The following is a 16,578-nucleotide window of genomic DNA, read 5'->3' as shown; positions in this document are numbered from 1 at the left end:
AAATCTAAGTTGGCACCAACTGTGACATAGCCATTTATTTTATGAGCCACCAGGAAAAACAAGTGTGCCACTAATTAATTAGAGGATGCCCTCTACAGCATATTTCCTGTGGAGCTGGAAAGAGCAGAAGCCTTGAGGCCCCTCATTTGCCTGGCCTCTTCCAGGATTCCGGGAAGGCCCCACAAACATGATTATGTAGCCATGCTTTTATGAAATCTGCAAAAGTAAGATATTTTAACTACCATCCATTAGACCACTGTCTCTTTCCACTTGGATTTTCTCTCTGTCATACTTTCCTTTGTGCTTGGTGGCACTGAAGTGAACATGGGCAGTGTGGGGATGCTACTGAAGAGGGAGTGGGTGACACAGTCGGGTTTAGTGGGGTGTGTTTACCATGGTCACTGTCATGTCTGTGCTCATCATGCTGGTGTAGATCATCCTTTCTACCCACTACCATACTAGCTACCCAGTGGCCACAGTTGGATGTGAGACCAGAGATTATGTCCAATGATTCCCAAATTTGGCAACAATCCTAAAATTTTATGTAACAAAAAATTTATGAAGCTAAATGCACTTTTTTTGGATTATCAAGAGTCACAAATCTCTATCAGTAGAGACAGATCGGTTGTCTGATTATTCTCTCTATAGAGAACAATGACAGAGTAGCTGGGTGCTGGTTACTATGCGTCTACTCCTAGTTACTCAGGAGGCTGAGATCTGAGGACCACAGTTTGAAGCCAGCCCAGTCTGTTACACTACTCAGAAAGAGCTGGAAGTAGCACTGTGGCTCAAGCGGGAGAACACTAACCTTGAACGAAAGGAACTCAGGGACAGTGCCCAGGCCCAGAGTTCAAGCCCCAGGACTGGCAAAAAAAAAAAAAGACAGAACAAATTCATCATCATCTAGGCCATGCCAACCAAAATAAAGCAAGCAAAGACATATTACAGAACTATATCAGTTGATTCTATGAATATTATGGGGTTTGGGGGTATTTTAAATTATTTATGTTGTAGTTGTACATGCCTTTTGTGATTTAAATTTTTTAAATTATTATCTTTAGTTGTACAAATTCAGCATGTCCGTTTATGAGTACAATGCATCTTAATCAATGTCACCCCTTTTGTGATTCTTCATCTAAATAAATATCCATCCATGTTCTTACCTAACCATGAATTCATATTTCATATTCCTTTAAAAAACACACCCACCCCTGGATTCTATCCCAATTTCATAGAAATTTTTAATTTATGGGGCAGATACATGTATCTTAGAACTGATCAAATACACAGCATAGGTAATTTCACATAATTGCACATAACAACACTAGGTAGGCATTGTCATTTTATGGGTGAGGAAACTGGACTCAAAAAGTGAGAAGTTTCCTCAAAACTGATGAATATTCTCTGGATTTCACCTATATTGTTCAAAACTTGGTGCCACAAAGAGGTCTGGGCTGGGTTTGAGGGACCCTCAAGTTCCCCTATCCCCAGTGAGCTAGGAAAATGCAGAGTCAGAACCAGATTTTCTTCTCTAAGCCCTGCTCCTACCAGAACCCCTTTGAAAAGAACTGCTATCGGGCACTTCCTCCTTGTAGAAATTTATATTTCCTGTTAACCCCCCAAAAGGGTATTTCATTATGTGTCATATTGAAATATTAAGACATCTTCTGTTTAGGAATTTCTGGAGTTTGACAAGTGACCCATTCAAACTGTTCCTAGTCCTCATGTACCAACCACCAGATGAGTCCTCGAGGACTCTGCAAGTAGATACTCCTTTAAGACATAAAATCTCCCCTTCTTTTCAAAATGCACATGTCCTCAAGAAAGAAAAACTCAATAAGTAAGCTATTTTTGCTCACTGAAAACTTAATAAGCCAGGCTCTATGGTTGCTTACACCTCTAATCCTAGCTAGTCAAGAAACTGAGATCTGAGGATTGCAGTTCAAAGCTAGCCCAGTCAGAAAGGTTTGTGAGACTCTTACATCCAATTAACCATCAGAAAACCAGCAGTGGCATTGTGGCTTAAAGTGGTAGAGCACTACCTTGAGCAAAAGAGCTCACGGACAGTGCCTAGGCCCTAAGTTCAAGCCCCACAACCAACAAAAGAAGAAACAAGAGCATCTAATTCAGAAGAGCTACCACCACAGGATTCCTGAGGAAAAGTCAAGAGTATTGGTCCTAGCTGAGGTTATTGAGGGGGGAACATGTACAGAATTAGAAATTTTTGGTAATCAGTGTTGTGGTCATCCAACATCTGTATTATCCAGCACAAAAGAGCTATTAAAATCAAATTGGGGAGGGGGTTCAAGAGGGAAAAAAACTGGGAGAAAATGAGGGAGGGTATGACACAGTTCAAAAAGAAGTGTACTAAATACCTGACTTATGTAACTTTAACCCCTCTGTACATCACCTTTACAATAAAAATTTAAAAATAAATGAATTGGTTTCCAGGCACCAGTGGTTTGTGCTCATAATCCCAGCTACTCAAGAGGCTGAGATCTGAGGATGCTGATTCAAAGCCAGCAAGGTATTAAAGACTGTGAGACTTTTATCTCCAATTAACTAGCAAAAAGCTGGAAGTGGAGTTGTGGCTCACATGGTAGAGTACCATCCTTGAGCATAAATGCTAGGAGACAGTGCCTACTTCCTGAGTTTAAGCCCTACTACCTGGGGAGGGGGAAGCTGATGCTAAATTTCTCTTGGTTTTTCAACCTGTACCACTAAAGCCAGCATTTCAGAGGACTAGACACAAGTACCTTACTGCCACTATCCATCACCAGCCACCAGCTGGGGCTTCCTGTCTCCCTGCACCATGATTGCAGAGAGGAAGCCAAGGTTTAAGGTAGAAGTCTTTGTATCTCCTTGAAATTACGCACCAATTTTGTTGCCAGAGTAAAATGAAATGGCATTTTTAAACAAAGAGGATCAGAGAATAAAGGAGCCAGCTAGAAGGTTACAGGCCTCTATTTCAGAACAAAAGCATGGGACAAAATCAGATCAAGTCTCAGAGAGATGCTGTTATCACAGGCAAATAGTATCAGATAATGTGCATGTGTGTAAGGAAAGGTTTTTTACATTGACCTGCTTTGTAATGTCTTTGACTTGCTAAGAATTTCTGATTTTTATGAAATCATAAAATAGTCATTTAAGATTTATTCCTAGAGAGCCAAGAACATACGACAGACAGAAGACAGCCTTTTCAACCTGCCAAATACTGAAACTTGACCTTTATTTCTCACCTTGTATATAAACCAACTCCAGTTAGATCAAGAAGCTCAACGTGAGACCTGAAACCTTAAATATACTATAGGAAAATGAAAGAGAAACTCTGGAAGATATAGGCACAGGTGAGCTTTTCGTGAATAGGATTCCAGATGTCCAGAGGATGGGAGCAAGAATTGACATATGGGAGCTTTTCTACACAGCAAAACAATCACCAGAACCACTCAATGAGTTCACAGAGTGGGAAAAAGTCTTCACTAACTATTCAGCTACAGAAAACTCCAAACAGCAAGAGAACAAGTAATATGATCAATAAATAGGCAAGTAAACTAGACAGACATTTCTTACAAGAAGAACTACAAATGGTTAATCACTACATGAAGAAATGTTCAATATCCTTGGTCAAAAGAGAAATGTAAATCAAAACCACACTAAGATTCCATTTCACTCCAGTCCAAGTGGCAGCCAGCAAGAAAACAAACTACAAATCCTGGAGAGGATGTGGGGAGAGAGGATCCCTCATACACTGTTGGTAAAAATATAAGCTAGTATAGCCTCTGTAGAAATCAGTATGGAGGTTCCTCAAAAGACTAAATCTTCATTTAACCCCACCATATTACTATTTGGCATATATCCAAAGAGTAAATCAATACACCGTAAAGACACCTGTTGTTGTTTTGTTTTTGCCAGTCCTGGGGCTTGAACTCTGGGCCTGGTCACTGCCCCTGAGCTTCTTTTGCTCAGGGCTAGCACTCTGCCATCTGAGCCACAGCACCACTTCTGGCCTTTTCTGTTTATGTGGTGCTATGGAATTGGACCCAGGGCTTCATGCATGCTAGGCAAGTACTCTACCACTAATCCACATTCCTAGCCCCCAGAAAGAAACCTGTATAACCATGTTTATTGCACAATAGACAAATGATGGAATCAATGATTACCCCAACAACAGATGAATAGAAAAAGAAGTTGTGAGATAGATATTCACATTCTTTGGAATATAATACAGAAATAAAGAAAAATGAAATCATGTCATTTGAGGGAAAATGGATGCAAATAGAAGACATCACACTGAGGCAAACCAAGTTCAAGCAAACAAGATATCGTATGTGCTCACTTATAAGTGGAAGTTAGAAGTTAATATATATATTAATGAGTGAATATATCCATATACACATATATACATAATTATATTGTTAAATATAAAACATGAGTCAAACTAAGAGACTACTTAGGAGAAGAGAGTGGAAAAGGAAGCAAGGAGGGTGAATAGCTTTGTAACACATTGCAAGTGTTAGAGCAGCATAAAGAAACACAAAGAGTGGTGGGGGGGAGATGGGAGGGCAGGGATGGTAAGGGGAAACAAAGGAGGAGGCAACAATGCTTGATAAGAAATGTACTCATTACCTTGCTCATGTAATTGTAACCTCTCTGTACAGTATTTTCACAATTAAAAAAAACTTATTAATAAAAAAAAAAAGAAAAAGAAAAGAAACACAAGGAGATATGTTGACCAGCAGGAGACTGGAGGGGTTTGGGCTGACCAGGAGAACAAAGGAGGTTGAATACTGTTGAAATAGATTATTTGCAACTATGAAAATGGAACAAGAAACCTAGGATACAAGGAGTGTTATAGAGGGGTGAGATTGGTTGAACTACAGTGTAAACGTGGAAATGTGACAATTAAACACCCCCGGTAACCAAGATCAGCTAATTTTAAAAAATCTACTTTTTAAAATGGCTTAAATTATTTAAATTATATCAAAAGATTCAGCAGGCTTTCATTGTAAATGCTGAATCATTTTATTTTGAAAAACAAGAATTGAATTGCACGAAGATCCTATTTTTGGCCCTAAGTCAGGCTTAATCAACAAAAAAAATATTGAGCTATATAGAAATCATCTTACCTCAGTTTCATTTTGACCTTCCATTCTGCAGCTATTTTTAAAATATATTTTTCTCTTGCATAGAAGTACATTATTTATTATGTGCCCAAAAGAGTGATTTGTTTCTGTTAGTACAGGAAAGCTCCTGCAACTCAAGCAGCTTCCTGAATCAACAAAAATTCTGATATCATTAGAAGTTACTTTTTTAAAAACCAGGTACTTTTCTCTTCATCCCTACTATCTGTCTACCCTTCATCCGGTCTCCTCCAGCCATCTTCCTCTGAGGTGGCAAGTCATTCCCAGCTCGCATTTCTCTCCCTTCAGGTCCTTCCTGTCCTTGGCTCTCCACCACCAGGATGAACCTAGTTTAGCACCTGAGCTAGACATTTCCAGCTTGTGACATTTCAAGTAGAGAGCTATCCTTAGCTATGGATGGGAATGACATACCTTTAGGTGGAATGTTTGTTCAGCATTGGTCTCACACACACTCAAGTTCACTGCAAGCCTCCCTTCAGGGCTTCCAGTCAAAGCAATTCCCTATACTTTACTGCACAAGGTAGCACTTTCATCATTTTCTATATGGTGAGGCTTATTTTTTATTCCTTTTGTTTTATTTTTGCTTTTACTTTCCCCTCCCCCCCTGGTGCTGGGGATTAAGCCCAGCACCTTGCCCACACTAAATAAGCCCTCGTCTACTAAGCTCTACTCTCAGCCTATTGGTGCTTGTTTTTTATCTTTCATTTCTACAAAGAAGATCTCTGAAGCTCTCTGCCCCTCTCCAATACTACTAACACAATAGGCCATCTGATAGGGTGAGACTACTTATTTCTCAAGTTCTTGGCATTTTTCCTCTATTTGGAGAATTTCCCACCTTAGAAATATTTTCCTTCTTGCTGGTACAAGCCACAATGCTGATCTTCCCTGCTTCCCTTGCAGTTAGGTCTTGCAGGACCCCACCTAGTTCTTCCAGGTGACTTCATTGGACAGTGAGCCTATGAGGAAGTCAACTGGGCGGAGCTGACTTTCATGGAAAGGGTGGCCATGGGGGCTCTCAGGAGCAAGCACATTATCTGTGCCCTGGGATCTAGACCTGGATACAGCAGCCAGGCTCAAAGTGGTCCCTTCCAAAGTGGGTAGTTTAGCCTTATTCTGGACTGACTATCTGGCACTTCTAGTATCTACTAGGAGTGCTAAAATCCATTAATGAAGTTCCTTTTCTACTGAAGTCCAGTAAGTGGGCTTGGTTGTTTAGAACTAAGATCCCCAGCAGGCACAGCGCCCACCAAGCTCCTTCCCTTGTACTTAGCAACAGTCTCCCTTTTTTGCTGAGTCTTGGTCCCTTTCTGCAGAAAGCAAGCTCTTTCCTGCCTCAGGTCCTTGCACATGCTGCTCTCAGTTGGGATGCTCTGCCCCTTCCCTGACTGTGGTTCCCTCCTAAACTGAAACTGCTCAGAATTAACGGGGTTATTCCTAGTTAGGACGCACCTCACTGGCATCTGATACTTCCCTCATGATACACATCAAAGTTCAGATTAAATACTTAGTTGGTTAATTAATGACCACATTCCCCAAAGAGGCTGTACTAATTATAATACTAACAACTAACATTTGTTCTTTCCAAAATACTAGATTTCTAATCACTTTATATGAATTATTCCTTCCTTCCTTCTTTCCTTCTTTCCTTCCTTCCTTCTTTCCTTCCTTCCTTTTTTTGGGCAGTACTAGGGTTTGAACTCAGGGCCTGGAGCTTTCTAGGCAAGCATTCTACCACTTGAGCTATCCAGTCCTTTTTACTCTAGTTATTTTTGAGACTGGGTTTTATTTTTTGTCCAAATCAGCCTGGACCTTGATCCTCTGTTTAAATAAAATGCTTCTTGCAATATCAGGGAAGACTGATACAGGCCACCATTCCTAACCTGAGATAAGATCTTGAACTTTTTTGCCTGGGCTAGCCTGGAATTGCTTTCCTCCTGCTCTCAATCTCACAAGTAGCTAGGGTTACAGGTGTGAGCCACAGCATCTAGAACATTTAATCTTCACTACAACTCTAAAGAAAGTATTATCATAAAACCAATTTTACAAAGGGAGAAACCAAAGCTTAGAGAAGTCAACAAATTCTAGATTATACAAAAAGTATATGCCGGAGCCAAGGACTGAACCCAGGAAATCTGACAGCAGATCAGTCTTCATCCCATCTGTGAAGAAGGTACTTGTCAATTCTTTCTACTAGCTTTTCTGGTTGTATTTATGTTGTCCATTCATTGCATGGTGAATATAAGTCATTTCACTTGATGTGCACAGTTTAACAAATCATTATATAAGTTATCAATAAATAGAAGATGAGGAGGCTCATTTTTCTCCCATAGGATTGTGCAGTGGCTGACATAACTCTGTGAAAGCAGAATTCTCACCCCAGCAGCCAGCAAGGTGCCTTACAGAGACAACGGCAGCCATAACAAGAGAAAGCTCCTAATACCAGTTCCGGTGTCCAATATTTTCATGTCTATGAAGACCTCCTTGCTTCTCACATTCTGAATCCGAGACAAGATGCTTTCCCTTAGGCTTATAGATTATCCACTCCCCATCTCTCTCCTCTGTGCTGGGGACTAACTCTGGGCCTTGTAGAAGCTAAGCAAGCCTGTGATTTCGTGGATTCTTTTAGGCTGATCTGACCTCCCTAGCAATAAAGCAAAGATGGGGGATGGGTGGGGCAAGGGGCAATCAGAGACATGCACAGTCTCTCTATGTCTGCTGACCTCCCACTCAAACTAATTCCAGCGCCTCCTTTTCTCTGCAGATACAAAGACCTGCCAAAGCTTTGGAGTGGGGGGCAGGGCATGCCTGAGCTGGAAGAAAAAGAAAGGGGACCGCAGGAGTTAGTCAGTCAGTGAAAGAAACTGACCATCTGAGAACATGGCGACAGCTTGCAGGGCCTCCTTCTTCTCTAATAAGGATGGAGAAAGTGAGCCAACAAATTCTTACAAGGTTGGAAACACTGAACTAAAGGGGTGACTTGGCTGAAGAACTGCCTATCAAACTGGAGGTCCTGAGTTCAAACGCCAGTACAAGAAAAAAATTCACGTCACCATCCTATATGATAAACGATATAGCTCACAGTTTGAAAGCCCTTGGAAGTGCTCCTTTGGACACTGCTCTGATCCCATAAACATCAGTTGGACTGTTTTTAGACAACTTTGTAAGCTGCTTCCTTTAAAATCTAAGAAATGGAAGGAAATCAGGTGAGGCACAGGGTCAGCACAGAGCAGCCTGTGAAAATATCAAGCTTAACCACAGAAAGCTTGAAGGGCTGGGGGTCCCCAGGTCCTTGAGGGAAGCCTCAAGAGGACTGTGCAATGGCTGACACAGGCACTTGAGTGACCCTTGGCCAAGCAGGCCACAGGGTCAGCCTGACTTCTGCAACCCGCTAAGCCTAATTGCAGCCCACAGAGTTGGCTCCCAGTGGCCACTGCCCAACAGTATTGCTTCTCAGACCTCCCCGCCTTAAACAAGGCCAGTAAGGGGGTCGGGGAGTTAAGGGCAGGAGGAGCCACAATTAGGACAATGGCAATGCCTTGGTTTACAAAGGAAGCAGCAATTAACTGCTGCAGGAGAGAGGCTTGGTGCTGACAGGCCACTCCTGGAACCGCACTCCTGTATTGGAAAACCGATGAGCTACTTCCCACACAGCTCTCACTTGTTTAAAACACATGAAAGCCATCAATACATTTTCACTTTGTGAGTGTGTATGCACGTGCACATGTGCGCGCAGGCACATGCACACACAGACAGACAGACAGACACATGTACAGGCCAATACTGGGCTTGAACTCAGGGGTTGGGCACTGTCTCTGAGATTTTTCTCTTAAGGCTGGTACTCTACCACTTGACCCACAGCTCCCCTCCTGGCTTTTTAGACATTAGTTGGATATAAAGTCTTATGGACTTTCCTGATGAAGCTGGCTTTGAACCAGGAGCCTCAGATCTCAGCCTCCTGAGTAGCTAGGATTATAGGTGGGATCTATCAGCACCCTGACTACATTTTTTTCTTAATTGATAAGTAATAATTGTGTGTATGTTGGGGTACAATGTGATTTTTAAAAATACATATACATATTATGGGATGATTGGATCAAGGTCATTAACATATCCATTAGCATTTTCTTTGTATATGTGTGGTGGGAATATTTAAACTCTGCCTTCTTAGTAATTTTGAAATGGACATTCCATTGATTATTATAACTATACTTGCCAGCATATTTTTAAAGGTATTTGAAAAACACCTTGAAAAACATTTCCTAAAACACATTCAAAAAGGTTTTCCTCAGCAAATATGTAATGATTATGCATAATCATTGCTATGGTCTGTGTGTCTTGCTCTCCCCACCCCCACCCTACCTCAATTCGTATGTTAAAGTCTCATATCCATTGTGGTGGTTTTAAGATATAAGAGTTTTGATTAAGGCATGAGCCCTTTGTGGAAGGATTATGGCCTTATAAAAGAGCAGGAGAGAACTAGCTTAGGCCTTTAAAATTTGTTCCCTTTTGCTTTCTGCCATGTGAAAAAAAAGAAGGAAGCCGAGAGCAAGTCTTATCAGACAACCTGCCAATGCCTTGATCTTGGACTTATACTGCCTTCAGCACAATGAAAAAAGACTTTTATTGATTCTTTTTTTTTGGTCAACCGTGGGGCTTGAACTCAGGGCCTGATCACTGTCCTTGAGCATTTTTGCTCAAGGCTGGCACTCTATCACTTTGAGCCACAGCTCCACTTCCAGCTTTTTCTGTTTATGTGGTACTGAGGAATCAAATGCAAGGCTTCATGCATGCAAGGCAAGCACTATACCATAAGCTACATTCCTAGCTTCTAAACTTTTATTCTTTATAAATTACTTAGCCTTGGGTATTTTGTTAGAGCATTGCAAATGTACTAAGGTGATTACCAGTCAACAGTTGTTTACTTACTACTTGCTATATGCCAGACACTGTAATAATTACTAGAAATCTAGTTATATATGTATGTATAGATGTTTGCAATATGTATATATATATAATGTGTGTATGTATTTGAGATATATAGAGAGAGAATTTGATATATTTATACATGATTACAAATTAGGTATATTCATACATGTTCTCAGACACATGTTATACATATATGCAGACTATACATGCAAATATACATATCCATACAAATGGGGGGGTGCTGTGAAGTCCAAGCTAGAATATTAGCCACTTAATCTTGACATCAAATAAATTAATTGGTTAACATCTAAAAGCATAGTAGAAAAATACTTATTTCCATTATTGTGTAGCTTGTGACAATTGATAGATTCATTTACCTAATGTACATCAGAGCCTTTTATAGCCTAGATAGCAGAGAAGTACTCCAGATCCACAAAATCAGAGTTTCTAAGAACAGGCCCCGAGAATGTGTCCTTTGTAAAGACACTGGATCATTGTGAAGCTTTCCCCTTGTTCAGAGCCACTAATCCAGATGATCTTAATGGTAACTGAAGAGCTGAGATTCACATTACTAGTCATTCATAGCCAGCTTAATTTTTTTCTTTATTGTTCTTATGTAACTGGTATTAAATGTTGCCATACTTGTTGAGTGTAGGATACTGTCTGGGAAACTTTCAGCTAAAAAGGGATCCAAACCCTGACAGACACTATGGCCAAGATGTCCAAAGCAAAAACGGGGAATTCCTGGCAGGACACAGGGAGGAAACAGTGAAGTACTCAAAAAGATGCTGCAGAAATAAGCTCCCTCCGAGACACACAGAAGGTGCTTGGTAAACTGTCAAACACATCCAAACCTTGCTCACAGGGAAGACAGCCCATATTCCACTGTTGGCTCAACTGCTAGCTGGGGCAGAATAATCAGTGACAGGCAAATAGGCAAAGCAGGAGCTGGTACCCCATACACACATGCTAAAAAGTTGTAATAAAACACTTCAGAAAGGGCTGGGAGTATAACTCAGTGGTACAGCATGTTTTGAGCATGCCTCAGGTCTCCAGCAACAACAACAGTAATAATAATAATCCACTTAACCCAATGATATTAGTATTAAGGAAATCAAAATAATCCACTTAACCCAATGATATTAGTATTAAGGAAATCCACTTTTTAAATTAATTATTTTATTTCAGTTTTTTTTTTTTACTGGGAATTGAACTCGGACCTTGAGCTTATTAGATAAGCATTCTACCACTTGAACCATATACTAGTCTGAGAAAACTCATTTCAGGGGCTGCCTCCTCAGATCTCAGTATCCCGAGTAGCTGGGATTACAGGCATGAGCCACCAGGGCCTGGCCTTCTTTTTATTTTCAAATAAAAACAACTTTTCTTTATACAATATCTTCTTTTTTAACTTGCACAATTACTGTTGAATTTTCTAGTAGTTTCTATATGCAGATATATCTAGCTAGCTAGTTAAATAGATGAATAGATAGATACATATATATATATAGAGAGAGAGATAGACATTGATATGGATTTGAAATTGATTGAATCTAGTCCTGTCAAGGTTCTGGAACTTTCTTGATTAAGTTTCTGGAATTTGGTGAAGAATCTGTCAACCTTTCCTGGTCCCTTGGGTCTCTGCTTTTTCTCCATAACTTCTAGTGAGTCCACTGACTGGTCCCATAAAGGCTCAAACTTGCCATCACTCAGAATTCATATCCATTAGGTCTCTGTGTTTGTTTGTCTCTGCAATTTTTCTTCTTGTCTCCAGAATATACAAAGACCAAGGTCCCCCAAAGCACACCAACTGTAGATGCTCAAGGTGAGTGTAGACATTGAGGCAAGGGGGAGTTAGTTTATATCTATTCGAATGATGCCTTTTTACATGCCCCCTTCCTTTCTCTTAATCATTGTTTTGGCCTCTGAAGTTCCTAGAATCTCTCTTGATGGTCTTTTTGATTTGGAGAGAAGAAAATCTCTTTGAGATGATCAATCAGAACTCCAGAACCTTGAATTCCAGAACTTCAGGCTTTAACAAGGAGTGGCCTGCCTGACAGAAAATCCCATGTATGAACTTGTCAAATATATATCCCGAAACATAATTTGGGTGACTAATATCCCCTGGGATAAGTCAAACATTTGGTTTCTTCCAACTCCACCCAGATTCTCAAGTGTGCATCAGACGGACTCAAAAAGAAAGGCTTTTCAGGTGGTCAGCAAGATCACTGGCTGGCCTTGACCAAGGCTTTGAGCAGCCAGGATCCATGTAGAAAATCAGGGTCCATGTCTCAGCCAGGGAGAGATAGAAGTTAAAGGCTTTTGAAAAGGTTCAGAAAACGTGTGACAGGAGAATGGGTGAGAGGATTCCGCTGGCTGGGAAGAAAGAAACAATCTCTTGGGACAAACATCAGGGTATGTAAGGAGGAGACTATGGGAAGCAGACCTTGGAGACTCCCTCAGGATGCTGCCTTTCTCATCATCACCTGTACTAATTTCAGCTCTTGTGTGCACTACCCTTTCTTGTTGAAGTCTACAAAATATCAAGTATGGAAAAGCCCAAGATAAGCTGTGGAGAGGGAAAGGGAAATCAGTTGTTCTACACCAGGTTTCTTAAACAATGCTTGGTGACACCGAGAGATCACAATTTGACATTAGCTTCCTGCACTAGGGGCCTGTACTTCCTTCACTCCCTCCTTGCCCCACTGTGGGGCTCAAGACGTTAATTATAGAGAAGGCAAAGAATTTTGCATCTGTCTGGAAAACGAGCCAGGCATTTCTCTTTTTTTTCCTGCTCCTTTTAAGTCCTGGGATTTTCCATCATTAGCCATCAAATGCATTCTTCAACAATTTCTTGCTAACCCCCTGTGTAGGTGATTCTAGAAACACACACACACACACACACAGAAGCACAGGAACCACAGTACAGATTCATGTAAGCAGTGTTTTATGAACAGTAGCAATTCTGAAATATTCTGTTCAAAGTGGAGGAATTTCCTGGCATTTTTCCAGAAATAAGCAGACAAAGTGCCAAGGGAAGCTCTTCTCTGTATTAAGTCAGAGCCTGGTTGTCCCTGCTCATCCCTAAGCCTTCCTGTGAGGACCAGAGGTTCTGCTTCCTCTGTCTTGAGAAACTAAAGGTTTTTCAAGGAGTCTCTTGAGAGATTCAAGGTCATTTCAATAGCTTGATGGTCTCATCACCCAGGACAGCTGCATAGATGAATACCAAAGAAAAAAGAACCACTAACGAACCCCAGAGTTTTTCTGGTCAAAAAAACCAGCCAGATGTCAATGGCGCATGCCTGTAATCCTAGCTACTTAGGAGGCTGAGATCTGAGGATTGCAAATCAAAGGCCGCCCAGGCAGGTAAGTACATGAGACTCTCATTTCCAATTGAGGGGGAAAAAAAAAAGCTCAGGAACAGCACCCAGGCCCTGAGTACAAGCCCCAGGTCTAGCATGCATGTACACATAGATGCACACCCACCTACAAAGTCAGTCATTTACCTTATAAAGCAGCTGTTAGCAACCAGAGATTTGATAATATTTAAATAATCTAAATAGTTTAAATTGTGGATCTAAAAAGACTGCTAATATAGTTTGTGGTTGGTGTAATTTTTACAAGTTCCATGCAGGAGGCTCCCTTCATCCAAGGTTTGCAGTGATTTTCAAAAAGGAGACATCTACTGATAAGTGGATTCTTAAACGTAGTTATTCATACAGTGAGCATTATTCCACCATAAGAAGCAAATGAAGCACAGATATTTGCAACACCAAGAATGAAGTGTAACAAACACATATCGTCTAATTTATGAATGTCTAAATGGCAGATCAGTAGGAGATAGAAAGTAGTATAGCTAAGTGAGAAGTAATGAATGACTGCTAAAAGGTAAAGAGTTTCCTCTTACAGTGATAAAAACATTTTGGAATGCATAAAAAAGTGATAGTTGTACGACATAGAGAATCACAGCTAAACATCATTAATAACAGGTTTTCTATTATGTGATTTTTTTAAGGTTAAATTTAAAGGAGAGGGACATCTTAAACCATCTTTTGTAGAAGCCTTCATTACTGAGTTCAGATTTAAATTTTGTGCTTGTTAAAAGCATCCCAAGTTAAACCACCACCAATTTTCTCCCAATCTTATATGGGAAATACCTGATTAGCTAATCCAGTGCCAGACAGCTCTCATGTTCACTAACTAACCTCAGTGGGTATAAACCTCAGAAAGGCTGCTACCTCCATGCAAGTCCATGAAGGATTCTCATAGCAACCATGGAGCAAGTGAGCAGAGTTTTTTTTTCAAAATCAGGGAACTGTAAGAATCATTCCATCCTGGAAATTTCCCTTCACTGAACCACAAACTGCTTTTCATTGCATGGTTCTTTTGTTAAACTTGGAGGCAGATATGCTGCTATTTGCATAAATGTTTTCCAGAATAGAAACACAAAAACCTGTCAACGCTGTCACCTTGGAAAAATGGACAGGAACAGGGGAAATGCACTTGTTATTTTATTGTTTTTTATTTTATTTTTATTGTTATTATAAAGGAGATGTACAGTGGGGTTACAGATGTACAGGGGTCACATGAGTCAGGTAATGAGTATATTTTGTGCTTTTTAAAAACCATTTTAGTTTTGTAATTATGTGCATTTGTGACCTTTGCTGGGGGAAGTAGTGTGGGGATTTGAACTCGAGGCCTTGAACTCACCCAGCTGGCACTCTACCACTTAAGCCATGCCATTTTGCTAGTTAACTGGAGATAAAATCTTATAGACTTTTCTTTCTGGGCTGGCTCTGGACCTTGATCCTCCAGGTCTTAGCCTCCTGAGTAGCTAGAATTAAAAGTATAAGACACCAGTGCCCAGCTTTTTATGACTTTTATAATTTATAAAACATATTGCTATATTTCTATGTGCATATAAGTATAGATAGTATGTCAATTTAAGAAGTCACTTAATTTAAAAGGTCACTTAATTCTCTCAACTGAGTCTCACTAGAGAAATCAGTTGAGCTTTCCTTTCGCTGCTACCTAGCTCCCAGATATAGCCAAGGGAGGCCATGGGTTTCAGACACCTCAAGAGCCCCATGCATCTCCAGGTGCTCAGTGACTGACTGGTGGACAAGAGTCCCATCGAGGGGTATGTGCCATCGCGAGCAGATGTGGAAGTATTTGAAGCACTCTCCAGCCCACCACCTGCTGACTTACGCCATACTCTGTGTTGGTATAATCATATCAGATCCTATGAAAAGGAAAAGGGCAGCCTGCCAGGAGTAAAGACATCTTTGGGCAAGTGTGGCCCTGCCAGTGTGGAAGGCACCACTGGAAGCAGAGCTGTGATAGTAAAGATGATGATGACATTGACCTCTTTGGGTGTGATGAGGAGGAGGAAAGTGAAGAAGCAAAGAAGCGAAGGACGAACAGCTTGCACTATATGAGTCAAAAGAAAGTCAAAATCCTGCACTTGTTGCCAAGTCTTCCATCTTACTAGATGGGAAGCCTTGGGATGACGAAACATATGGCAAAGTTAGAGGAGTGCAACTGAAGCATTCAAGCAGATGGCTTGGTCTGGGGCCCTCTAAACTGGTTCCAGTGGGATATGGAATTAAGCCAATTCAAATACAATGTATAGTGGGAGATGATAAAGTCGGAACAGACATGCTGCAGGAACAGACCATTGCTTTTGAGGACTATGTGCAGTCCATGGACATGACTGCTTTTAACAAGATCTAAAACCACCCCCAGACAACTGCATTAAAATAAAAGTTTGAAAGATAAATTTAAAATAAGAAAAATCAGTTGCATTTAAATTGAAAGATATTCTACAAAGCAACTCTTACTTGGATACTTCAAACATTTCAGTGTTATAAAGAACAATAAGAAGCCTAGCATGGTGGCTCAGGCCCATAATCCCAGCACTCAGGAGGCTGAGAGGCAGAAGGATTTCCAGTGAGAGACCAGACTGGCTCATAACAAGATCCTGTCTCAAACAAATAAACAAACATAGAACAACACCAAACAAACAAATAACAGAATAACCAATTCTCAGGAACTGTGCCAAGATAAATGAAGCTAAAGAGACCTGACAAAAACTTCAGTGTATGACTTTCACTGGATCCTGGATCTGAAATTGGTTTTTGTTGTTTGATACCACTCCTGGGGCTTGAACTCAGAGCCTGGGCACTGTCCTTAAGCTTTTTTGCTCAAGGCTGAGCTACAGCTACACTCTCAGCTTTTTTGGTAGTTAATTGGAGGTCAGAGTCTCACAAACTTTCATGCACAGACTAGCTTTGAATGGTGATCTTTAGATCTCAGCCTCCTGAGTAGTTAGAATTACTGGTGTGAGCCAACTTGGTATTAGTTTTTAATTTTGTAGAGGATATCATTGGGTCAGGTGTGGTAGTGGTTGTGTGTAATCCCAGCATTTGTGATACTGAGTCAGGAAGATCACAAGTTCATGGCCAGCTAGAGCTATGTAGTGAGATTCTGTCTCAAAAAAAGAAAAAAGGGG

At 40.7% G+C, this 16,578-nt stretch overlaps 1 pseudogene; it reads left to right on the top strand.

Annotated features, from left to right (window-relative positions):
* The first annotated feature begins 15,127 nt into the window (after positions 1-15,127).
* On the top strand, positions 15,128-15,800 carry LOC105994996 (annotated as a pseudogene).
* Positions 15,801-16,578: the final 778 nt, after the last annotated feature.

Source organism: Dipodomys ordii, unplaced genomic scaffold (assembly GCF_000151885.1).
Source record: "Dipodomys ordii isolate 6190 unplaced genomic scaffold, Dord_2.0 Scaffold5, whole genome shotgun sequence".
Taxonomy (NCBI): domain Eukaryota; kingdom Metazoa; phylum Chordata; class Mammalia; order Rodentia; family Heteromyidae; genus Dipodomys; species Dipodomys ordii.
The sequence above is the reverse complement of the archived record's forward strand: the minus strand, read 5'-3'. Positions and strand labels throughout refer to the sequence as shown.